Genomic DNA, 25,665 nt, shown 5'->3' on the forward strand with positions numbered 1-25,665 from the left:
TAGTTTAAGTTTTCAGCTGAGTCACAGTAGATTAAGCAATGTAAATATGATTTTGTAACTAGCTGTAAGATTCCATAAATATGTGATTTACTAGTCATTGCCGATGTACTTAGACGCTGTTTTAAGTTTCAGGCTAGTACATGCGTGTGATGATGGACAGTGTTGAGTTATCCGCTGTGGTAATGTTTATGGACTCCTTGAGATTACTCGGGAGTGAGTTTTTCCGAAAGAATTCATTGGAACGGACGTTCTGGAAACGCCGTCACAAGGGCGAGTGAGATCAAGCGTGCCGCACACGCGGGCGCAACAATACTGGCGAGGCGAGCCGCTGTCGGCTCTTGTGCCGCTGTTGGCTCTTGGGCCGCTGTCGGCATTCTTTGTACTCGCGAGTACGGAATGTGGAGTTGCTTTTCTTCCCGGACAGCTGACGTGAAAGGATTCTGCTGTCAATATTTATGTTTTATTTTATCTGCTGTATATTATTTTCTTGTTTAGCGTTAATTGGACATGACGAGAATATTAATTATGAAAAGGTTACATAAATATGTGTATTCTATGTAATTAATTATTAGTTTGCGTATTTTGATATACCTGTTTTTTATGACCATGTACTCTGATCAATTTTGCAAATAGTATTCCATTTCTTATAGTGTTACGAATTTTAATGATTTTGGAATAGCTAAACCGTTTTCTATGTTTTCTATGAATTTTGATATGTTGTCAACCTGTTTTATTTTGTGCAAGATGACAGAGTGGAATAAGATTAGGAGTTTCTCCACTCACTTATTATTGTCTACAAATTGGTTTATGGTTAATTAGACGAATGCTAAATTTTTTTGATGTTTTGAGCATATGCATTTCCGCTGTTTCTTTTTTGGGACATTTTCTGAGTCTGTTTACGTTACACGAACATCCTCAGACAATGTGGGGCACGTGTAACGCCGGAAATGCATATCCTCCTATTTCCATCTATTGTACTATTATTTTTTTCCTTGTTTTGTTACCTCAAGATATGACATTTCTGTCTCTTTATATATTGTAATTGCTTTACTGTTTGGATATATATATATTTATGCACTTATGTCGATGTATAATTGGTTTGTTTCGTAAATATTATTTGTATTTTTACGCTGGGTCTTGCCTAGGGAAAACTGCTATCGAACGATTACGTCGATAGGTCGTGTGAAGAATCAAAGTGTGTAGGATCTTTGGTAGTGTGAACTCTGCCGCGTGAAGCGCGGGCGGAGCAGTGAGGGTCTGGCGGGAGTAGCGAGTGGAGCAGGTGTTGTGTGACGCTCCCGCGAGTTGCCGCGCTTTCGGGGTTTGGCAGCATGTAATTGCGCTCGACTCGCGATGATAGTTTCTGACATGGTGTCGCGGACGGGAAGCATTAGCTGGCGCACATCAAGAGCCCGTTTCGCCTGGTGACCGTGTCGAGAAGAAGGCGCGCCAACATCCAGCTTCTGCAACAGCGACGGCCGACAATGAGTGACTGTCGCCACCTCCTCGATCGACGGCTTCAAACCTTCAATCAACCAACAAGGAAGACTAAAAGCACGTAAAGTTTCAGAACTGTATGGCAGACCTCAGCTTTTCAAATTGTTCCATTTGTCTCGCAAAATTACAGCAACTTAGCATGAACCTTTGTTGCTCATTGTCCCAATTTCATTGCCAAGCAGGGTCCCTTCCTTTTCCGAAATGAACCCGAGTGTCGTTGAAATTCAAACGCCAGCATAATTCCATTTCACTGCTTTAATTTCAAAGTTCAGTTAAAGTCTCAGAGCTGGCTACAATATTCAGATTACACAAGCACGAATTAAGAGTGCGAGCTTTGTTACCGTATTTTAGCTTACCTGTGACTGCAGCTCAGCTTGGTACGTACTACATTTTACTATTGTTAATTGTTCAGAATCATTTAATTCAAGATCAAAGTTAAATCTCTTATTTCTAAATTGCGTAGATTCAAGTAGCTTTTGAAACGATTGTTGAGGTAGTCCAAGACTAACTGTATTTTACTGAATTTCGATGTGCTTCAGAAAGAAAGCTCACTATTAACTTCAGTCACTAAATTAACTTTCGATTTTCCGGTTTTATTAATTCTTTTGCTAAATTAAGTCACGGTGTAGCGAAATTTATTACTTCTGACAAACTTTCAGTTTTCACACTACACGTGTCAACCTTCAGTTGCCACGCTTCTAGTGCTAATTATATGTGTAATAATCTTTCTTTTTCAGTTACTATAGTAATTGTCCTTAGGACTGGCGACCGTGATTTCCCCAAATCTCAAATACCTAATTACCGCTAGTTAATTGTTAATGTAACGGCTGCACATTTACTTTCTTTATTAACTTTACCCCTTTTCAAAATTAATTTCCACCAGTTTCATTAGCACATTTCCTTTCATTTAGATGTAACCCTTTCCTCCCTCTTTACCGACTGGTTAACTTCGGTGACGATTGCTTTTCCAAAACTCCCATTAGGTACACGCGGTTTCATTTTTCACTGTCATTAAGGTCGGTAAGTGAGGGGGAGGTTACACGTGGCGACCTGGTGACAGGACAATCTTCGGATTTGAGGTTGTTCTGGACACGAATTTGGCATTGTGCAAATCTCGTAACAAAGCACTGGTTACGTACAGGCCGTTTACGTCAGCGAGAATAAGTAGTGGGAGTAGTCCTAATTATATTTGAGATTTGGCATTTATATTGAAAATTATTAAAATGAGTGAAGGCAACAATTACCAAAATTTGGTAGACTTGGATACGGAACAATCGGTCGAACAGTGGGAAACGCGCACGGCGGTTCCCATTGTTCAGGGGCAGGCGGCTAGCATGAAAGACGCGACCGCCGAAACGCAACAAAGAGCAGAAATGGAATTCCAAACTTTAGAAAATGTTTCAGAATCGGAAGCGAAAATCAAATCTGTACCCCTTGATGATGAATACGGGGGAACATGTATAGAGGAACCAGCTACGGAAGTAAAACCGGTAGTCTCCGGGAATTTAACTGATTTATTGAATGTTTTGATTAATGAAATCAAGAGTCAATCGGCAGAAATTATAGCTCTGTCTGCCAAGCAAGAAGCTCAGTCTGAAAAAATTGAACGAAAGCTAGACAATCAGAACAAAGCTATTAATGTTGTTAACAACATTGTTGGAGTTGTTAATACAAAAGTTGATAAAATCAAAGAAGATATTGTTGTAATTAATACCGAAATCGGTAATCTTAAACAGGAAATGATAGGCGTTCAGGCGGAAATTGCGAGCATAAATACTCGTTTTGATTCCGAAATTAGCAGAATCGAGAAAAGTGTAGGAGAATCAGTTGCTCCGATCATCGAGAATAAGGTGACGGAACAAATTCAATTAATGAAAAAAGAGGATCAAAAGAAGGTGGAAACTTTAAAGGCTTTAGTGTCCGAAGTAGACACTAAAGTGAGGGAGCAGGCTAATACCTGCGAAGAGAAAAAGAGGGAAGTGGAAACGCTTGCGACAACCACTTGCCAAGTAATTACGAGAGTGTCGGAATTAGAAAAGAAACTTGACGAAAAACAGAGCTATGTGCCAATCTGTGCACATAGTTCGGAATTGTTGACGAAAGAGGAGCGGTTCGACCCCTTGAAAAAAGGCGGTATACACGCGACGGATTTCATTAAAAATTGTGAAAGAGTTTTACCCAGATCATGGACTAATGAGAGAAAAATTAATGCGGTTATTGATGTGCTGGCTGGTGATGCCAAGCGTTGGGGCTTAAACCTCGACATTACGAACCTGACTTTTGACGAGTTTAAAAATTTGTTTCTGGCTGAATACTGGTCAGAGCAAAAACAGCAAAGTGTCTGGCGCGAATTTGTCGTATCGAGGCCTTTCGATGCGAATTCGCGCGGTTCGATGAGGGAGTTTTGTGAGGGCTGGATCCGCAAGTTGGAATATTTGCGTGATCGCCGCACGGAATCCGAAATAGTCTGGGAACTCTACAAGAAGCTTCCAGATGATACAAAACGCTACGTAGGAAGCAATTACAAGACAATCAATGATTTCCTGGAAAGAGTTGAGGACGAGGACAATTGGCGCAATAATCGCGACAGTGGTGGAGGCCGTGGTAACAACAACGGGTACCACCCCAACCATAACAACGATAACCATGGGAATAATGCATACCGCAGCAATGACAATAATGGTTCGGACCGTAATAACAATCGGTACAATGCAAATAATAACCGGAATGACGGAAACCAGTATCATACTAGCGTGATACGGGCTGCGCAGAATAGTAATAACGCCAGAGGGTGTGATCAGCCGCCTCAGCAGCATCCGGGGAGCGTATCTGCTGGGACGAGACAGGGAAACCATTAGCCGCGCCGGTGAGGGGCCGAGCGGGCGTGGAGAAATTTTGGCGGCCCAATAACAGGAGAAAACCCAGGTATCGTCATTATGAAAATTCCGTGTGGAATAATCAACGGCGGGAGAGTGTGCCAGTGTTAAGAGAAAAGAGTGCGCCCACAAGTAGTAGATCAGCTGTATACACGGCAGTAGAAAATACATTCGCTGTCAGTGAGAACAATTTAAGTAGTGTTCCGGAAATCGATCATAAAGTGGCAGCTGTAATACCCACAGCGGAACTGGAGATTGAGTTTAAGAATGATTCGCAATTGTTTAGAGAAGATCAGATGTCGGATAAAACGTCCGTCATTGAGCGAGGGGATGCAGAGAGGGATGAGGTCTGGTTAAGGCAGTTCGGTCGCTTATACGACGAACTAAGAGATTATAGGGGTCTGTATGGGAGAAGTGTTTATGGGGAGCGCGTGCAGTATTTGCCGCGTCTCGTCCCACAGGAAGATAGTATTTGTGAAGTGATTGAAAGTTCTGGCCCTAACCGGCAGACTTTACCAGAAATAGTTGATGTTAATGGGCAGCACGAGCAAGATTCGTCGTGTTTCGTCCCGCAGGAGTTAGATGTTGAAGGAGTAACGGAAAGTTCTGCCCCTAACCGGCAGACTTTACCGAAAGTTATAGTGGTAGAAGTAGCCGACCCATCCGACGCAAACCTCCAGTTTAAACATTGCGAGAGTATTAAGGGGAAAGATTACGAAAATTTTAGTGATAGCCGGACACGATTGGTAGAAAAGCACATAGATTACAGCGTGTATGAGGTTAGAGCTGACATTATACAGTCAGACGATAGCAGTGTGGGTTGCGCAGATCCAGAGGAAGTAATTTCAGATGCTACTGGGCAGATTCCTCCAGGTAGATTGGCAGATGAGATCAATCTGACCAAAGTGGAATCAACGAAGGTGACAATTAGTGAATTGATAGCAAAGCAACACTCACTAGTTGACGAGTTACAGGAAAAGGTTTCGGTATTGGAGGCGAAGCTAGAGACTAAGCCTCAGGACAAACGTGTTGAAATTAAAACTGTATGTGAACAGAGACTGAAAAAGCCGCCAGATAAACCGGATTTAGGATCAAAGCCGGATGGTTTTTTCTGGAATGACCTGGATATAGACGAGGATTTACTGTGGGAAAATAAAGAAACAGTCGAGGACAAGTGTAGACAGATAGTAGTGTCTGTTAATATGCACGACCTACAACTAAACGTGTTGATTGACACCGGTGCAGAATTGAGTGCTGTATCTGGGAAAATATTTGAGTTACTGAAAGACAGACCTGGCATCGTAGTTATGCCAGTAACAGGAGTGAAAATTATCGGTGCTACTGGGAAGGCCAGTAAACCGGTCACAAAACAGATTTTTGTCAACTTCGAGATATGTGGGGCACGATTTGAACAAGAGTTTGTCGTCGTGCCAGACTTAACTACGGAAGTAATTATCGGGTTAGATTGGCTATTAAAGTACTGTGCAGTGATTAACTGCGAAAGCAAAACTTTGACATGTACGTCCCAAGATAAAACAATAGTAGTTAGTTTTGACGAGGCAGGAGACGGTGTGCATAGGCAATACCAGCCTATACACATTGTTAACTGGCCGGATGACATTGACGTAGGAATGAGTTTGAACTGCCATAACATGAGGAATTTCGGCATTGACAAAAGTGTAGAAAGTGAATTGGAAGAGATAATCAAATTCCCTCCACGGATTAACATTAGTATTGGTGTGAAAAAAGATCGTTTGCGAGAAGTAATGAAGCTAAAAGCCGATGCTCGCATACGTCGTCATGACGCTAAAGCGCGTTTTGCTAAGTTTGCAATCGGAGACTTAGTACTTGTAAAAGCTCATGAGAAATCGAGCGAGATAGACCATGAAAACTCTAAATTTAAGTTTGTTTATAATGGACCATATAAAGTCATTGGTATGCCTCACACAAATGCTTACGGAATATTGTAGACTTGAAATTGTACCAACCTAGGATCGATTAATACCACACAATGGGTAATTTGTACAATATGTAAATATAGAGTGTAAGATTTAAGGTTTGCTAGATTGGCATGCTTTTGACTGACCAAGGTCATTAAAGAAGTTGTAATTAATAAGTAATTTATGTTGATTAAATGATTTAAGAGTTACTGAATATTAATCAATTTAAAAATCCAAGCTGCTAGTTTAAGTTTTCAGCTGAGTCACAGTAGATTAAGCAATGTAAATATGATTTTGTAACTAGCTGTAAGATTCCATAAATATGTGATTTACTAGTCATTGCCGATGTACTTAGACGCTGTTTTAAGTTTCAGGCTAGTACATGCGTGTGATGATGGACAGTGTTGAGTTATCCGCTGTGGTAATGTTTATGGACTCCTTGAGATTACTCGGGAGTGAGTTTTTCCGAAAGAATTCATTGGAACGGACGTTCTGGAAACGCCGTCACAAGGGCGAGTGAGATCAAGCGTGCCGCACACGCGGGCGCAACAATACTGGCGAGGCGAGCCGCTGTCGGCTCTTGTGCCGCTGTTGGCTCTTGGGCCGCTGTCGGCATTCTTTGTACTCGCGAGTACGGAATGTGGAGTTGCTTTTCTTCCCGGACAGCTGACGTGAAAGGATTCTGCTGTCAATATTTATGTTTTATTTTATCTGCTGTATATTATTTTCTTGTTTAGCGTTAATTGGACATGACGAGAATATTAATTATGAAAAGGTTACATAAATATGTGTATTCTATGTAATTAATTATTAGTTTGCGTATTTTGATATACCTGTTTTTTATGACCATGTACTCTGATCAATTTTGCAAATAGTATTCCATTTCTTATAGTGTTACGAATTTTAATGATTTTGGAATAGCTAAACCGTTTTCTATGTTTTCTATGAATTTTGATATGTTGTCAACCTGTTTTATTTTGTGCAAGATGACAGAGTGGAATAAGATTAGGAGTTTCTCCACTCACTTATTATTGTCTACAAATTGGTTTATGGTTAATTAGACGAATGCTAAATTTTTTTGATGTTTTGAGCATATGCATTTCCGCTGTTTCTTTTTTGGGACATTTTCTGAGTCTGTTTACGTTACACGAACATCCTCAGACAATGTGGGGCACGTGTAACGCCGGAAATGCATATCCTCCTATTTCCATCTATTGTACTATTATTTTTTTCCTTGTTTTGTTACCTCAAGATATGACATTTCTGTCTCTTTATATATTGTAATTGCTTTACTGTTTGGATATATATATATTTATGCACTTATGTCGATGTATAATTGGTTTGTTTCGTAAATATTATTTGTATTTTTACGCTGGGTCTTGCCTAGGGAAAACTGCTATCGAACGATTACGTCGATAGGTCGTGTGAAGAATCAAAGTGTGTAGGATCTTTGGTAGTGTGAACTCTGCCGCGTGAAGCGCGGGCGGAGCAGTGAGGGTCTGGCGGGAGTAGCGAGTGGAGCAGGTGTTGTGTGACGCTCCCGCGAGTTGCCGCGCTTTCGGGGTTTGGCAGCATGTAATTGCGCTCGACTCGCGATGATAGTTTCTGACATGGTGTCGCGGACGGGAAGCATTAGCTGGCGCACATCAAGAGCCCGTTTCGCCTGGTGACCGTGTCGAGAAGAAGGCGCGCCAACATCCAGCTTCTGCAACAGCGACGGCCGACAATGAGTGACTGTCGCCACCTCCTCGATCGACGGCTTCAAACCTTCAATCAACCAACAAGGAAGACTAAAAGCACGTAAAGTTTCAGAACTGTATGGCAGACCTCAGCTTTTCAAATTGTTCCATTTGTCTCGCAAAATTACAGCAACTTAGCATGAACCTTTGTTGCTCATTGTCCCAATTTCATTGCCAAGCAGGGTCCCTTCCTTTTCCGAAATGAACCCGAGTGTCGTTGAAATTCAAACGCCAGCATAATTCCATTTCACTGCTTTAATTTCAAAGTTCAGTTAAAGTCTCAGAGCTGGCTACAATATTCAGATTACACAAGCACGAATTAAGAGTGCGAGCTTTGTTACCGTATTTTAGCTTACCTGTGACTGCAGCTCAGCTTGGTACGTACTACATTTTACTATTGTTAATTGTTCAGAATCATTTAATTCAAGATCAAAGTTAAATCTCTTATTTCTAAATTGCGTAGATTCAAGTAGCTTTTGAAACGATTGTTGAGGTAGTCCAAGACTAACTGTATTTTACTGAATTTCGATGTGCTTCAGAAAGAAAGCTCACTATTAACTTCAGTCACTAAATTAACTTTCGATTTTCCGGTTTTATTAATTCTTTTGCTAAATTAAGTCACGGTGTAGCGAAATTTATTACTTCTGACAAACTTTCAGTTTTCACACTACACGTGTCAACCTTCAGTTGCCACGCTTCTAGTGCTAATTATATGTGTAATAATCTTTCTTTTTCAGTTACTATAGTAATTGTCCTTAGGACTGGCGACCGTGATTTCCCCAAATCTCAAATACCTAATTACCGCTAGTTAATTGTTAATGTAACGGCTGCACATTTACTTTCTTTATTAACTTTACCCCTTTTCAAAATTAATTTCCACCAGTTTCATTAGCACATTTCCTTTCATTTAGATGTAACCCTTTCCTCCCTCTTTACCGACTGGTTAACTTCGGTGACGATTGCTTTTCCAAAACTCCCATTAGGTACACGCGGTTTCATTTTTCACTGTCATTAAGGTCGGTAAGTGAGGGGGAGGTTACAAGCGGAATGTAGTACTGTCTGTCTACTGCTAAAGGCGGAAAGTTTCTTAAAAAAAAAAAAAAGAAAGAGAGTGAGAGAACACTCAAAATACAAACAATGCCCTTGAAGAACGAAACTCAGAACAGAGAAGAAAAAAATTATGATAAAAGCAAAGACGAATTTTGAGAAAATGTGGTATATAGGATTTTGTATTTGTGGGAATCTACACCGTACAGATACTTAATAAACGTAACATGGTACGTACGTAGTAGGCTGTAACGTAATTTTTATTTATTAGTGCTGCTTCTTGGCACTATCAAGCACTTGTAAAACCAACAAGGAAAAGCGCTACACTGTCTGCATGCATTGCATGTATAACTAACACTTTACACACCTCACATTAAGATAAAAGATTACTGCTCTCTGCAATTGTAAGAAATTTGTGCAGTAATGTTTTTTCTTAATGTGAGGTGTGTAAAATGTTAGTTATACATCCGATGGATGCAGACAATGTAGCGCTTTTCCATGTTGGTTTTACAAGTGCTTGGCAATGATAAGTAGTCGAAATTAGTTTATTGCACGATTAATAAAAATCACGTTACAGCCTACTACGGACCGTGTTTACGTTTATTAAGATATGTGGGATGTCCAACATGAAAAAGGAACTGGCAAATGGTAAAATAACAAAACATATACTATTGATAAAGATGGAAAAGGGGTCAAATACTAAGAAACTATGTTAATAGAAGGTCGGGAAGAATTCCTGCAGATAGATCCATGTATGTTTCAAGCACGGATAGTGACAGGTGTGCCTCTAAGAGAACTACAAAAATCAATTTAGAAAATGAAAATTGCGAAATCTTCAGGCTCAGAAGGAATTCCCACTGAGCTGACAAAAATGCAATAGAAGACACTATAAAAATAATTAAATTTCTCTTTAACAAGCGCTTGATTATACCAGACGGTCGCCCAAAATAATGCAAAAATGCTATTTGTTACCATTTCATTTGAGAGAATTAAAAAAAGAATTGCAACAGTCTTAGGGGAATTAGCAGTACTGGACGAGTAGGAAGGCTCTACGGTCGAATTATAAAATAATGTCTGGAGAATCAAATCATAATATAAAAATAGAATGGCTTCACCACAGACCAATCCTGTGTAAATACTGTATTTACCCTAAAACAGACATTTGCGAAACCAAGAGCCTGTTAATAGACGCGCATACCATTTTCATGGAGTTACATGACACCGTCCCATTAAAAAACCTTCATCGATTTCTCGACGATAGCACAACAAAATATGTTGCTTCAGTTAAAAAGTTTTCGAGGAATTAGAGACAAGAATTGAAACAGGATAATAAATCTCAGGTATAGTGCGACTCAGAAAGCGCTGCTGTATAGCACGTATTCTGTTTAAGTTCCATCTGACCTAAGTTCTCAAATAATGGATGAAAGAGTGTGTATAAATGGTCATAGACATACACGTGAAACACGTATCGTATTTACTACTAGCCGATGATCAAATTATCCTGGCTGCATATGACTACGATATAAGTACATGATGATGAAAATCGCCGAAACATACAATAAGGCGGAGTAACAATTTTTCCTGAAACAAAATATCTCTATAAAGGAAGTAAACATCATGACATCAAAAATGGAAATACTGTTGGGGCATGTCGAAACTATAAATACCTGTGAGTTATTATCTTGGATCAGGGTTCCAGTAAACAAGAAATGAAGCAGAGTACACACAAGCCAAATGAGTAGAAAATAAGCAGAATTCCATTTCCGTCGGATAAAATTAAGAAGAAGTTAAAAAAGGTTTCATGAATCAATAATACAGAGCATTTGTTTATATGCAGCAGAATTCTGGTAGTTGTCAAAATAAGATAAAAGGACCTGAAACCGTGAAAATGAATTTTTTGAGAAGAACTTTTAGAGTTTCAAGGCTAGACAGTATCCCAAATAAGGATATCAGGAAGTGAAAGAGAACTTCAACGTACACCACCGAAGAGACGGAGACGGTTTAAAATTGTATGGGCATGTGACGAGATTAGAGGATGAGCGATTGTCGAAAGAAAGTAGTTTGTTGGCAACCTCCATACAAGAGAGGATGAGGAAGACCCTGTTCAGAATAGAAAGATCCAATGGAGGAGGATATGCATTTCAGCTGTTCTCATAGCTTAAACGATAACGCACGAGACTGCTCAGCCTTTGGTAGGATTCGATCCTTGCTCTCGATCCTTATCCAATTTTTGTATCGCGAACCTGTTCGTTTCAAGGAAAGCAAACAAAGAACGCGTTTGGCAACATCATCTGTGGCGGGCCGCTAGAATTTGGGCACACAAGGGCCTGGTTGGCTAACTTCAATGTTAATTATCTCGAAAATGGCGCAAAGCATCGAATTTTAACAGTTATTTCTCAGCGCAACCCTTACAAGGTTTCCGGACTGTTTAAGGCCATCCGGTGGATACAGGGTGATTCTATGATCGAGTTAGAAACTTTCGGGGATGCTAGAGGAGGATAGGTGTATCCACTTGAGGTAAGGGACCCTCATCCGGAAACTACCGACTTCAAAGGTACAAGCGAAAATCTACTCAAGTTTCGCCTTAGCCTAGCGCTATGGTACCAAATTCTCTGTTTCTCTTGATCATTAAAACAGTCTTGGAAGAATGATGTGTGATGTCCTTAGGTTAATTAGGTTCAATTGTTATAGGCGACTGATGACATCAGAACTTAAGTCGCATAGTGCTCAGAGCCCTTTGAACCAGTTTCAAAAATGATGTGATCGAAAAATATTCTACGCGGATATTTGGCCCTGTACAACCTTACGGCGTCTCTGCCACTTCTGTTTTCTTGCCCGTACACGAAAAATCATGTGTGCAAATTCCGTCACGAGATACAACTCCATTCGATTAGTACTTCAACTTCTAAGCTCAGACTGCAGTCTCTTGCAGTACAGAAACTGTACACCAAGATTGCACATGTCAGTACACAATAAGCCATCTGAATTGGATTAATTGAGTCATTAGCGCAACCTCTACACCTAAGAGCTCGTCGGAATTGCCTGGGCTACAAAGTTATCAGCAGTATTGGTAAATGTATTCCAGTGTAAGAGATTAAAAAAGCATTTTCGCTAATAAACTTTCGACCCGGTCAATTCCTTTTAATGATACGCATTCCGTTCTCCATCATCCCTGAAAGTCTGTAACGTCATCACAAAGTCATCCTTATCCACCCATATTATAAAAACATATATATATATATATATATATATATATATATATATATATATATATATATATATATGTGTGTGTGTGTGTGTGTGTGTGATTGCGTAGTACATGTACGTATGTATGTATGTATGCATGCATATATGCATTTGTGTTTGTGTGTATGTACTCATGTATGTTTACTCCTATCACATATCACTTACACTCTAGAGAGAATCCTAGGGGGGAAGATCCTAAGGAAAACGAAGTGTTGCTGCACCTACCAGTCATGGTATTGGTGGTGAAAAACCAATGCATCTACATCTACATGGATACTCTGCAAATCACATTTAAGTGCCTGGCAAAGAGTTCATCGAACAACTTTCACAACAATTCTCTGTTATTCCAATCTCGTAGAGCGCACGGAAAAAGACGAACATCTGTATCTTTCCGTGCGAGCTCTGACTTCCCTTATTTTATTACGATGATCGTTTCTCCCTATGTAGGTCAGCGTCAGTAAAATATTTTCGCATGCGGAGGAGAAAGTTGGTGATTGGAATTTCGTGAGGAGATTCCGTTGCAACGAAAAACACTGTTGTTTTAATGATGTCCAGCCCAAATCCTGCATAATTTCAGTGACACTCTCTCCCATATTTCAAGATAGTACAAAACGTGCTGCTCTTCTTTGAAATTTTTCTATCTTCTCCGTCAGTCCTGTCTGGTAAGGATCCCACACCTCGCAGCAGTATTCTAAAAGAGGACGGACAAGCATATTGTAGGTAGTCTCCATAGTAGATCTGTTACATTTTGTAAGTGTTCTGCTAACACTTTCTATGTGTTCCTTCCAATTTAAGTTGTTCTTAACCGTAATTCCTAGGTATTTAGTTGAATTTACGGCGCTTACATAGACTGATCTCTAGTGTAAGAGGAGTTTAAAGGATTGCATTCAGCACTCACGTGAATGCTGTAATAATTTTCATTATTTAGGGCCAATTCTTAACTTTCGCACCATTCATATATCTTTTCTAAATCGTTTTGCAGTTTGTTTTGATCTTCCGATGACTTTTCTAGACGATAAACGACGACATCATCTGCAAACAACCTAAGACAGCCGCTGTTATTGTCTCCTAAGTAGCTTATATAGATAAGGAAGAGCAGAGGTTGCGAGGAGCAGATATTTATCCTGAAGCAACTGATAGAGCATATGGCCTTAAAAAACAAAAAGACAGTAACAACCTTCGTGGACTTCACACAGGCGTATGACTCCATCGACAGACAGTCTCTTGTTAGGATCCTGAAGAACAGAGGACTTCATGGAACTACACAAGAACTCATAAAAGAAATTCTGACAGACACAAAAGCAAGGGTGAGATTCAGAGGAGCACTGTCAGAAGAACTTGAAATCAAGACTGGTGTTAAACAGGGAGATGGATTGTCACCGTTGTTGTTCAATATAGCACTGGACGAAGTGATCAGGCAGTGAAAGGCAATAAACAAGGAAATGGGAATACCAAAGATCCACGTGGAGGACAAAAAGGACACCAGGGCTCAAGTGGACTGCCTAGCCTTTGCAGATGACATAGCAATAGTAAGTGAGACGGAAGAAGACGCAAAGACACAACTCGACAACTTAAGTAAGGTAGCCAGAAAGGTGGGACTGAGGATCGCCTATAACAAGACAAAGACATTAAACACCACTGCAGACTGCGAAACACCGGAACGCACTGTGCAAATGACGGACAAATTTAAATACCTGGGAGAATTTATAACAGGAAGGAACAGGAGCAAGTAGGGAATAACAGAGAGATAAAGAAGATGAGGTCAGCCTTCTGCATGACGAGAGAGATATACAATAAAAAGAATATATCCACAGAGGCCAAGATAAGCCACTACAAGGCAATAGTGAGGAATGCAGTATTATGTGCTGCTGTGACGACGACACTAGGAAGAAATGGGGCAGAACAACTAGAAAAAGAAGAGAGAAAAATACTGAGAAAAATACTAGGTCCCAAAAGAGGTGGAGAGAGGTGGATGCGAAGACCTAGGGAAGAATTGTACCGGAACATGAGGACAATATCCGGGGAAATCAGACTCAAAAGGGCAAGGTTTGCTGGACATGTAGTTAGGATGAGTATGGACAGAATGACGAAGAGAGTGTGGGAAACAGCAGGGAGGACAAGGGGAAAGACAGGAACCATTTGGGTTGTTGAACTTCGGAAGGACTGTTTGGAATTGGGGATCAAGGTCGAAGGAAAGGAAAATTGGAGGAACAAATATACACCGACAAATATGACGGAGATCAATGATAGAGAAGAATACAGGAAAAGATTAGAATGTCACCAGAGGAGCCGCCAGGAGAAACGAACGGAAACTGAAGGTCTCGGAAGAAGGGCGGGAGAGGAGAAGAGAAAGAATGAAGACGTTATGTGAGAAGAAGAGGAAAACGCAGTCCACGAAGGGGCTACCCGTGGTCCTACAGAGGCCATAACGCAAGAAGAAGAAGAGGAAGAAGAAGAAGAAGAGTAGAGGGCCTGTAACCCTGTCTTGGGGAACGCCGAAAATCACTTCTGTTTTACTCAATGAATTTCCGTCAGTTACTACTCTCTGACAGGAAATAACGAATCCACTCACATAACTGAGACAATATTCCATGAGTACCCCATTTGACTAGAATCCGCTTGTTTGGTACAGCGTCAAAAGACTTTTGGAAATCTGGAAATACGGAATCAATTTGAAACTCTTGTAAATAGCACTCAAAACTTCGTGTGTGTGAAGAACTAGTGTTTCAAAAGCACGATGCTTTCTAAAACCATATAGGTTCCAAAATCCTACTGCAGATAGACGTTAATGATATGTCCCTGCAATTTAGTGGATTACTCCTCTTATATATCTTGAATATTGGTATGACCGGGGGAGCTTTCGAGTCCTGGACACGGCTCTTTCGTCGAGCGAATGGTTTGTTAAGAATGAAGTTATTGCAACAGTATACTCTGAAAGGAACCTAACTAGATTACTGTCTGGACCAGAAGGCTTGCTGTTATTAAGTGATTTAAGTTGCTTCACTACTCTAGGGATATCTAATTCTAAGTTACTCTTGTTGGCAGCTGTCCTTTATTCGAATTCCGGAATGTTTCCTTCGTATTCTTTAGTGAAGGAATTTCGAAAGGCTGTATGTAGTAACTCTGGTTTCGCAGCACTGTCGTCGATAGTATCTCCACTGCTATTGCGCAGAGAAGGCATTCACTGTGTCTTGCCGCTAGTATACTTTACAAAGGACCAGAATCTCTTAGGATTTTCTGCCAGGTTTCGAGATGATGTTACATTGTGGAAGCTATTACGATCATCTCGCATTGACGCCCGCACTAAATTTCGAACTTCTGTAAAAGATTGCCAATATTGGAGATTTTGCGTTAGTTTGAACTTGGCATGCTTTTTTATTGTTTCTTTAACAGTGTTCTGACCCGTTTAGTGTGCCAAGAGGGGTCAGCTCCGTTGTTTGTTAATTTATTTGGTATAAATCTTTCAATTGCAGCCGATATTATTTCTTTGAATTCAAGTCGCATATAGTCTACATTTACGTAGTTAATTTCGAAGGAGTGGAGATTGTGTCTCAGGAAGGCGTCAAGTGAATTTCTATCTACTTTTGTGAATTGGTATATTTTCCTTTTATTTTTGGAGGATTTGGGGGTTACAATATTCAGTCTCGCTATGACAACCCTGTGTTCACTCACCACTGTATCCGTTTTGATGCTCGTTATTAGCTCAGGATTATTTGTTGCTAAGAGGTCAAGTGTGTTTTCACAACCATTTATTATTTGCGTTGGTTCATGAACTAACTACACGAAACAATTTTCAGAGAACGCGTTTAGCACAATTTCCGATGATGCAGATTTATGTGCACCTCCGGATTTAGACATGCATTTTCACTGACATATCAAAGATAGTCACCAGGAACTATAACTGTATGAGTCAGGTACGTTTATGAAATTAAACTCAAGTTTTCTTTGATTCTTTCAGCAATTGTATCATGTGAGGTCGGTAAAAGGATCCAATTACTATTTTATTCCGGTCGAAAATAATGACCTCGGCCCATACCAACTCACAGGACCTATCTGCTTCAATTTCGCTGCAAGATAAACTACTTCTAACAACAACAAACACACCACCGCCAAATGTGTTTAACCTATCCTTCTGGAACATCGTCAGGTTTTTCACAAAAATTTCGGTGGAACTTGTCTCCGGATTTAGCCAGCCTTCTGTACCTAATTCCAATAATCCCACCCCCTGTGATCCCCCTGATCTTGCAGGCTGAGAGGTACCCTTTGAAACATGACAAGCGACTGCATCTGTCTGAGCGACAGTGTCAGCGACAGACACCACCTGGAACCTGTTGGTCAGACAGACCAAGGATGCCCTATGTTCGGTCCCCTGGCAAATCGTTCGCTGCGTGCAACGTCCTGAGACGACCTCCCACTCGACCACGGGTGAGGGGGTCAAACCCAAGTGCGAGCAGTAACTGGGTTGGTCACCAGTACATGCAGACCGGTGGACTCAGACGTGCTGGACGTCCGTTGAATCCCCACGGCTGACCCACAACAGTGACGCCCATCCACTACAGCTTCAAGCCATGTAACCAAAGCCATCACAGCCTGGAACTGAGAGCGAGGTGTCACCCACTCGGCTCGCATCCGCACACATCCATCGCAGTCCCTATCCGTGCTAAAGACAGTGGAAAACTACACTACACAGACAATCAAGGACAATCGACACGCACTATAGAACACTACTGTTGACATGGAGGAAAACACAAGAACTGTGTCTAATAAATTAGATTGGTATGCAGAGATTCAAAAATTGAACTACCAAAGCACTGAGGTAAGACTAAATAATTCGCTCCTGATTAGTAACTTGTATATGTCACGAAATCATTTTACTTTCTGACGCACACTAAAACACAAGAAGTGTGTCTGTTGTTGCTGTGATCTTCAGTCCAAAGACTGGTCTGATGCAGCTCTCCATGCTACTCTTTCCCGTTCAACCTCTTCATCTCTGAGTAACCACTGCAACCTACATCCCTCTGAATCTGCTTACTGTATTCATCTCTTGGTCTGCCTCTACAATTTTTACCACACGCTTCCCTCCGGTACTGAACCAGTGATTACTTGATGCCTCGGAATGTAACCTACCAACCGATCGCTTCTTTTAGTCAGGTTGTACCACAAATTTCTCTTCCCTCCAATTCTATTCAGTACCTCCTTATTAGTTATGTGATCTACCCATCTTCTCTTCAGCATTCTTCTCTAGCACCACATTTCAAAAGCTTCTATTCTCTTCTTGTCTAAACAGTTTATCGTCCATGTTTCACTTCCATACATGGCTAATCTCCATACAAATACTTTCAGAAAGAACTTCCTGACACTTAACTGTGTACTCGATGTTAATAAGTTTCTCTTCAATGCTTTTCTTGCCATTGCCAGTCTACATTTTATATCCTCTCTACTTCGATCATCATCAATTATTTTGCTTCCCAAATAAGAAATCTGATTTCCAACTCGAAGGGTCTCATTTCCTAAACTAATGCCCTCAACAGCATCTGATTTAACTCGACTACATTCCATTATCCTCGTTTTGCTTTTGTTGATATACATCTTACATCCTCTTTTCAAGACACTGTTCTTCCAAGTCCTTTGCTGCCTCTGACAGAATTACAATGTCATTGGCAAACCTCAATGTTTTTGTTTCTTCTCTCTGGACTTTAATTCGTACTCCAGTTTTTTTTGTTTCCTTTACTGCTTGTTCAGTATACAGATTGAATAACATCAGGGATAGGCTACAATCTTGTCTCACTCCCTTCTCCACCAATGCATCCTGTTCCTGGTGCCGTCTGTTTCTGTACAAATTGTAAATCGCCTTTCGTTCCCTGTGTTTTTCCCCTGCCACCTTTAGAATTTGAGAGAGAGTATTCCAGTCAACATTGTCTAAACCTTTCTCTAAGTCTACAAATGCTGGAAACGTAGGTTTGCCTTTTCTTAACCCTTCTGCTATGAGGAGTCGTAGCGTCAGTATTGCCTCGCGTGTTCCTACATTTCTCTGGAATCCAAACCGATCTTCCCCTAGGTTGTCTTATATCAGTTTTTCCATTCTTCAGTAAAGGATTCGTGTTAGTATTTTGCAACCGTGAGTTATTTAACTGATAGTTCGGTAATTTTCTCACCTTTTAGCTCCTGATTTCTGCGGAATTGGAATTATTATATTCTTCTTGAAGTCAGAGGGTATTTCGCCTGTCTCATACCCCTTGCTCATCAGATGGAAGACTTTTGTTATGGCTGGCTCTCCCAAGGCTATCAGTATCTCTGAAGGAATGTTGTCAACTCCTGGGGCCTTGAGTCTTTCAGTGCTTTGATATATTCTTCACGCAGTATCATATCTCGCTTCTCATCTTCCTCTATGTCCTCTTCCATTTCATTGTATTGCCCACAGGTATATCTCCCTTGTATTGAACCTCTGTGCATTCCTTCCACCTTTCTGCTTTTCCTTCTTTGCTTAAGACTTGCTTTCCATCTGAGCTCTTGGCATTCATGCAGGTTCTCTTGTCTCCAAAAGTCTCTTTAATATTCCTATAGGTAGTATCTATCTTACCACTAGTGATATATGCTTCTACATCCTTACATTTGTCTTCTAGCCATTGCTGCTTAACCATTTAGCACTTCCTGTCGATTTCATTTTTTCAGACGTTTGAATTCCCACTGTGCCTATTAAATGTTAAACTAACCCGCAGAAACTCAAGAAGCTAGACTACCAGAGCGCACAGCTAAAGCTATACAATTCGCTTCTGGTTAGGACCTCTTAAAATGTCACAAAATCGGTTACTTCCCTGTGGCTGCTTGTGTCTCGACCGGCTGCTGCTGATTCCACCCATCCTGAGAGCCAGACTGTCATTACCCTTGTGCAGCATCTCCTTTATCTTCTTGAACAGTCGGAAAACAGGTGTTATGCTTCCCTTCCCCGGGACGCTATACCCATTTAGTTAGCTGTAGGACCACAGAAACTAAGAAATACAAGTAGACTTCGCGAGGTTGTTCCAAGTCTTACTGTTTTGTTTCTCGGTGAGTGTTATCTTTACGCTTCTTGCTCCACAACTATTCTTTGAGAACACGTACTTGAAATGACAAGTCTCTGAATCCGGGTGGCACTCGTAACAAAGTAATTTAATAGAAATCTCTTGTGAATCGTGAGGTGAAAGCTTTGTGCGCTAAGATATAAATTAGTATCGGTCGGCTTGCCACGTGCAGAGGATAGTCATAGAGTCAAAAATGGTTCAAATGGCTCTGATCACTATGGGACTTAACTTCTGAGGTCATCAGTCCACTAGACCTAGAACTACTAAAACCTAACTAACCTAAGGACAGCACACACATCCATGCCCGAGGCAGGATTCGAACCAGCGACCATAGCCGTCGCGCGATTCCAGACTGTAGCGCCTAGAACCGCTCGGCCACTCAAGCCGGCGTCGTATAGTCACTGCTGTTGAAATTTTGTTCTGGATTGTATAGGGTAATTCAGAAAGCAAGCCAGTTTAGATATCTAAAACTATGAACTACATTTTTCAAAGGACCCTGACGAAATACGTAAACATATTCATTACATCTTCTCATTTCAGATACGAAAAATGATGTCAGGCACATAACCACCTCTATTGCGCTAGCCTGCAAGATAACCTTTCTGCGAAATTCATTGGGGCCGACTGACCACACTCCACTTGCGTTTAGTCAACAACGCAATACGAATTGCCCTATTAATTTTTTATTTTATCTTTCAGACCACTTTGAGTATTCCAAATTACATCACACTGGAACATACAGATAGAAGTACCATCCAAGAACGCGAAAGTAATTTTGCCTTATTTTCCACTCCAGGATGTTCACACTTCAGCAGCTAGTTACTGACTGACTGTACTACTCTAGGCACGCTAAGCTAGCGTCCTCACGTCTTTTCCGTTGGCAGTCTGTACATCCCAGATGTAGAGATCCTTCCCTCCATCATTAACATGAGTCAGTGAAAGTTTAAAATTGCTTTTTACATCTGAATTATAGATCACGCAGTGGTATACACACATTTGAGGACAATAATTATACATTGAGATTTTTACAGATGGCACGAAAGTGTAATTCTTATTACATCAGTGATATAAAATATTGGTGTTACGCACAGTAATCCTCGTTCAGCCATCCTCGGATGAGTTCCCTAAATTACTGTAGGTGCAAGGCAGAACGGCTCCTGCGCATGAGAGACTTCCTTCCCTAGCAACATCCTACAGTATCTAGCCTGAATCTCCCGTAACGCAGGGACAACGTTTAAACTCTTTTTCCCCCATTTTTCATCTCTACTGAGCAGTCTGGAGAAGTGTCACACTAGGAATGCTTGCAACTGTTAAACGAAACTACTAAACTGCAGAAAAACTTTATGTCCAGCGTGACCCGACAGATTGTACATCTAATACAGAGGAACAGATAGGGTATCAGCTTTGAAGTTACCATGGTAATCGTCTAATAAATTTCATTTTCCCTGCACGTTTATCAGAATTGATCGCAGCCTGTCGCTTTGAGAAACTGCACTGTGATTGTGGAGAGTTACACTGAGGTGAGAAAATTCATCGAATAGCGATATGCACATGTACAGATCGCGGTAGTATCACGTACGCAAAGGATGAGGGCAATGAATTGGCAGAGCGGTCTTTTATACTCGGGTGATTCATGTGAAAAGTATTTGCGACGCAATTATGGCCGCGCGACGGAACTAACAGACGCGTAATCGTAGTTGGAGCTATACGCACGGGACATTCTATTTCGGAAATCGTTCGGGAATTCAGTATTCTGAGAGACACAGTTTGAAGAACATGCCGGGAATACGAAATTTCAGGCTTTACCTCTCACTATGTAAAACGCAGTGGCCAACGGCCTACTCATGACGACGGAGGAGATCGGCCTTTACGGCAGAGTTGTCAGTTCCAACAGATAAGCATGGTTGCGTGAAATAACCATAGAAATAATTTGCGGGACGTACGGCGAACTTATCCGTTAGTGCTGACATTTGGTGCTAATGGGCTATGGAAGCAGACGACCGACGTGAGTGCCTTTCCTAACAGCACGACATCGCCTGCAGCGCCTTGCCTGTGCTTCTGACAGTATCGGTTGGACCCTCGACGACTGGAAAACCGTGACCAGATGAGTCCCGATTTCTGTTGGTAAGAGCTGATGGTAGGCTTAGAGTGTGGCGCAGACACCACGAAAAGAAGGACTCAAGTTGTCAACAAAGCAATGTGCAAGCTGGTGGTAATTATGTGGTCTGTGTTTACATGAAATGGACTGGGTCCTCTGATCCAACTGAACCGATCACTCAGTGGAAATGGTTGCGTTCGACTACTTGGAAACCGTTTGCAGCCATTCATGAACCACATGTTCCCAAACAACGGTGGTATTTTTATTGATGGGAATGCGCCATGTCAGAACATTCTGGACAGTGCGAGCGAATGATTTGGCCACGCAGATCTCCCGACATCAATCCCATCGAGCATTTCTAGGACATAATAGAGATGGAAGTTGTTGCACAAGATCCTGCACTGGCGTCACTTTCGTAATTGTTGACACTTATAGAGGTAGCGAGGCGCAATATTTCTCCAGGTTACTTCCAACGACTTGTTAAGTCCATCTCACGTCTAGTTACTGCCGTATGACGTGCAGAAGGATGTCGTCACGATGGTGGGATGTATACCTTGACTTTCCTCACCTCAGTGTATTGCGGCGTGCTATCAAGGCGAAACTTGCGGGAAAATTGGGACAGGGGGCGCTGCTTTTTCCTGATAATGCACATCCACATACTGCAAAGTTCGTAACGCAGAGGTTACGCCAATCCAAGTGGGAGACACTCTGGCACCGGCTGTAAAGTCTCAATGCGATTATCACGCCTTATGTGCTTTAAAACGTTTTGAAATGACGACGATTCCTGTTGGACGATAATGTGCAGAAAACAGTTACGGAATTGCTCACGCAAGCAGGACATGGTGCTCTACCAAACGAGAATCTTCAGCCTGGTTCGACAGTGGGACGATCGCCTCAATGCTCACTGTGAGTTTGCCTTAATGGCCTGCCGATTCTGTACTGGACTGCCGTATAGCGGAAACTCTCTGATTGCATCTTATACGAGGGCTATCTTTCCTTCAACATCCGATCGGTAATGGAATTAAAACCAGAACGAAAATCCGATGAAGTTTAGCGCACATGTGCTGCGAAGTGTCTCTAGGATGGCTGTGTATCGCCTCACGTTGCACTTTCCTGTTCTGAGCGCACAGGAGTACATAAAGGTTCCTAGAAAATATTATCTCCCGCCAAGTACTGCTGAGGGATTTCACTTGAATACATGGAGCCCGCAGAACTTAACTGTCACGCGTTTCCTTTTTCATGTTGCAGGGGTAAGGGTGACTCTCCTGCAGCGTTTTCAATAGGCAGTATTCAATCTTGAATCATACAGTCCGTACTAGGCTTCCGCTGAAAAGAAAGAAAGAAAGGAAGAAAGAAAGACGTCGTACTTTCTTCGCCATAGAATAGGAACGTTAACCTGGATGTCAGTTCACACACGAGGCGATCGAATCGGTAGTACTGTGGGATGCCTAATTCTTGGGGGAACAGTAGTTTGCCCTCTACCCAACAATGCGCGAAAGTTGAGGACTAATCCTTAATACGCACATTACTTTCTTTTTGTAATGAAAGATTGCCACTTGCGTTATCTTATCTGACATTAACGTAAACTTACTTTACGTTCAGGGCTACAAAGGTCTAAGTTACATCAGAATGCAAGCTCGTTTAATGCAAGGAGGGATGTAGAAACCATAACGTCATGTTCTGTGATTGCGTGCGTTGTGAATGCCAGCTTGTTTTCCAGGTACTATTGCTATCCCACGAGCAATTTATTAATGTATTAGAGAATAATAAATTTCTAGTAACTTACTTTCGGAGCCCGTTACTCCACCGAAAATCATCATTTTTTGCATCCATCCCTGTCGGTTGTACCTAAGAAATCTCAGCAAGACGAGCTAGCTTCTAATAACGATATATCTTATATCTGTTGTTTCTTATAACAGGCAACAATATCTTGTACTTAGCGAAACAAAATCAGCTCTGCTACTCACATATTTAATTTTTCCCGCAACGACAAAGTACGTCTGTCTGCGTTTGCGACGTATTTCCTCATAAAGATCACGATTAATCAGTCATAAATTTGTAGCTACATCTATCTCATATGGCTTCAATGCGGAACTGAAATTTAGAAAAAAGGCAGGGATGGAAAACTGGCGATGCAGCGAACTGTGGGGGAGGAAATCTCTTAGGCAGACATTAAGGCAAGTGGTGTACCTCTTTATTTTATACAACTCATCAAAGAAACCTTACATTACAGAAGCTATCAATGCATCAAACCTTAATCGTGCATTAAGATCATGTGTTATGACATACAGAACAAAATGTAGTCCCTATTAAAAGATAAACTGTTCTGGTGTCGAAGAGCAGTCATTTCTGTGCAATGGAACTATGTACAAGAAACGGATTTCAATGGAAACAGCCCATTCCGTTTTATCCTCGATTTGTAGCTGGTTCATTATACGAAGTTACTGTGTGTCCTTCATAGTAACAGAGTATGAGAATCAAGTCGTGAATTAATTTTGAAAACTTGTTCCTTTAGTTGACATATTGGACAAATATACAGGAAGAACATTAAGAAAGGGGACTAACTTCAAGATGTGAATCCTGGCGGGAAAAGGATATGAAAAGTTCATATCAAATCATGTTGAGGACAGGTCTGTAAAAACGCAGTTTCAACTGGTATGTTACATGATATTTATTTAACTAAGGAATATTTGCCAACGTGGCTAGCACTGAAGAATAAAATTATTCTTTGTCTTGCAGGTTGTGTGGTTTCAAATCGAAGCTTGACGGTCCACTACTAATACCAGAAGCAAACCAAACTAACGTTTATGGTCAAGAATGCGGAAACGTTCGAGAGTTCGAATGGATTTATAGAGCCTCTTGCCCTTATATTACCACCAAATCCATAGTACGTTCGGATTCTTGATTCTTTTTTCGACGTTACTATGAGCGTGGGTCCTTTCAGAGAAATACAAGACTTTGTGGGCTGTGGAATGTTCTCACTGCAACTATGGGACAGTAGGTTCTACAAGATACTGGTGGTGTAGCCCAAGATGCCACTCGGTAAGTGAGGACTCCATGATGGGCCTTGTGAACGCTTCCATTACATACTGTAATCTACCCCCTCCTCCCTAATTGCAGCTACTGTCCACATTAGGTTTTTAAGAAGATTTGAGAGGAGCGAAGATTACAATAAACTTTCTTGTTTACTTATGTTTTCACGTGAAGTTGGCTCTAGTTCTTGTCTAGGGGTCTGATTCTTGAAGCTGGAATTCTCACATTGTCGGTCCTCATGGTTGAATTGATCTAAATAAATTTGAATATCGTTACTGCAGAATTTTTGTTTTCACGTTAATATATGTTGTCAAATTTTAGTATATCATACAGTCTTTTGAATTTCCACATTAACAAAGCCGAAATTACATTCTTCGCATAACGTACAAAAATACGTCGGTTCACATCAGAGGTATGCTTACTACTGTCTCACTCAGCGGAAATAATACATTCCAAAGGGTTTACAGTTTTTCTTGACAAATGAATTTCTATTAGCTTCGATTAATATTTCATAAATGGATCCGGAAATAAACATAATAAACAGTACTAGACTGCGTAATTAATACTAGAAATTGTAAGTCTGCCAAATCGAAATTTCAAATGCTTCTTAAAAAGTTATTTTACCTGTACGTTCAGAGTTAGTACTTATCGATTGTAACATCAAATGTAAAGTATTTCCTTTCCATAAATTTTAGCTTGAAATATAATATACTGTGTATAAAATTATATGAAAGTTTTCAGAAAAGCAGCTCAGATAGTATTGACCCGCCCAAAATTCGAAAAATAATACTGATATCGACAACTACTATTTAGGGAAAATGATGCTAGAGGACGATGTCCTTTAACAATACCATGGCATCCACTTGGAACATTTTTTGCAGCATAGAAGAAATTAACATTAAATAATGTGTAAGTTACTTTTTGTCCATGTTAAAAAAGATCCTTTTCACTGGTACTGCCAATAGCGAGGAAAATCTGAACGATCTGGAAGCGCCAGAATATCCGCATGTGTCCGAGGAAACAGATGCCAAAAATCCAGGGTGACCCTAAAGTCCATACAGATTATAAAACAAACTAATTCACGGAATAATGTAGGTAGAGAGGTCAAAATTTACACACATGTCTGAA

Source organism: Schistocerca serialis, chromosome 8, assembly GCF_023864345.2.
Source record: "Schistocerca serialis cubense isolate TAMUIC-IGC-003099 chromosome 8, iqSchSeri2.2, whole genome shotgun sequence".
Lineage (NCBI taxonomy): Eukaryota > Metazoa > Arthropoda > Insecta > Orthoptera > Acrididae > Schistocerca > Schistocerca serialis.